Below are 2,136 nucleotides of genomic sequence, written 5' to 3' on the forward strand. Positions count from 1 at the left end.
AGGAAAGATGAGCTATCTGTGCCTATCAATCCAAACAACAAGTTCATGGCGTTTTAGTTGTGACCTTAATTTATTCTGTGCCTCCTTTGGTGTTTGCTGTAGCAGTGTGGGGCTCTCCCTGGAAAAAAAACAAAAGTTTCAGAGTCACCTTAGTGTCTGTCTGTGGTGATGTGAAGATAGTTTGGAGCAACAGACATACTGTAGGTTACAGATGTCAGTGTCAGTGTTTCTCTCCCTCTACTCCCTCTCCCTCCAAATCTAATCCAGCTCCTCACAGGCAGGTTAAGTGCTGCTAAGTGCTGCTGCTTTATCTCTCCAATGTGGAGAAGCTATAATAGGATGAGACGATAAGAGCCGGGAGAAAACAGCCCTCCCTGTGTGTGAGAGAGGGGTAAACCTGGCTGGGATAGGACTAAAGCTTGTCTCCTCTAATTTGCCTTGCTGATTTTCATTATTTTATTTATTTTTCTTGTCTTCTTGTTTCTTTCTGTCTTGTAGTCTTTTTTTCACAGTCTTTTTTTCTTTCTTGGGCCTGTCTCTCTCGGGACCCCACCACCCTTAAGTATTTTATTAATTCCTGGGAGAGATAATAGATGTCTTATGGGAATCGTCATTAATTTTGATTCAATTTTTCACCAGAAAGGGAATGAGAGAGAGGGGAGATTGACAGAGAGTGAAATTAGTATGAAAAGAAGGATTTATTTTGGAGAGATTGAGCGGTAGGTCAGAGAGGGGGGATAAGGCTCAGAAGAAGGGAGAGAGAAGAAGTGTTGGGTTCTTAAAGGGCCACAGAGATGGATACGGAAAGGATTGAAGGAATGGGATTAGAGGGTGAGAGAGCGAAGCGAGATGGATGGATTTGGAGATCTGAGGAAGACAGTGCTGCCGGACTGAAGTATACAGTAATCACAGATAATAGTCAGAAGCCTAAAACTGTATGAGAGAGACTTTTCTAAGTAGTTATGTGCAGTAAATCATGGCTGAAGAATGAGGGTATAATGAAGAGTTGGTCAGATAGAGGCAGGTGAATCCTCAAATATTTAATTTCTTCACTCTCTCACATCTCTCCCGCTCCCTTATTAATATCCACCACACTTACTTTTAGTCAGTGATGCAGTGGTAAATAAAACGGTAGGTAAACTATGACCATCTTAGTGATCATAAGTTAACCACTAATAACAACAAAAATCAATGATTCTCTTCCTTAAATGATCTATATATCTCGCCACATAACCTGCATCGGTTTTCTACTACTCTCTATGATATATAACTATGAACTTATGTCAAAGATAAGATTTTTGCCAGCTTAAAAAGGGGGATAAACTCTATTCCACAAATAAAAACTGGATAAACTGAGTTTGGTCAGAGCGTCAGAAGAGGTTGTATGACATGCATAGTAGCAAGTATTGTGCCCCAGGTCCAACTGTCTATAATGATATTGGCTCCTGTATCATCCATCTAGTCAATCCATGAACCTCTGCTCCTACTCTTATAAAGGAGAATTATTAAAGGGCTTATTTCAACATGAACACCACAACCAACAAAGTCACTGCAAGAGTTCAGAGCCGCCTCCCCAAAATAGTCAGATTTTCCATACTGTGCTGTCCAAATAAAAGTATTCTACAACTCCAACTTTCCACAGTCGCACCACAGGCAATGGATTTGACCTTGATATTAAATAGCTAATTTATGGTACAAATGGGTTATTCAGTAACCCAACCCTTCAACAACCACAGGATCATTCTATGCAACAGTGTTTAAGTTTTATCCACTGTAGTGGACAAAGTCAGGTTAATGTTCTCGCTAGTAGACTACTCTTTCAAAATTCTGAGGTGGACATATTTTTAATAAAAGTAAAAAAGTCAATCAACTACCCTTTTCAATTCAAGGGGCATTTCACTGTTTCATCATAAGCATCATAACAATCGGTCACTCCGCAGCCATCCTCATCCAAGTTGACTATTCTGCAACAGATGGACATCTTAATCTTCCTCATCATCCCCTCCTCCCTACAACAACTTCTATCATAGCATTATGTCGTCTTTGCTGTTCACCACAGAAACAGATTTATGCAGACAGGCACTTCTGGGAGCCACATAAACACTGATTGAGCTCATTTCTGGCACATGGTTTGAG

This window comes from Centroberyx affinis, unplaced genomic scaffold (genome assembly GCF_046629955.1).
Source record: "Centroberyx affinis isolate AG114_WGS23_722 - 3 ecotype Tasmania unplaced genomic scaffold, CSIRO-AGI_Caff_v1 ptg001140l_1, whole genome shotgun sequence".
NCBI classification, from domain to species: Eukaryota; Metazoa; Chordata; class Actinopteri; order Beryciformes; family Berycidae; genus Centroberyx; species Centroberyx affinis.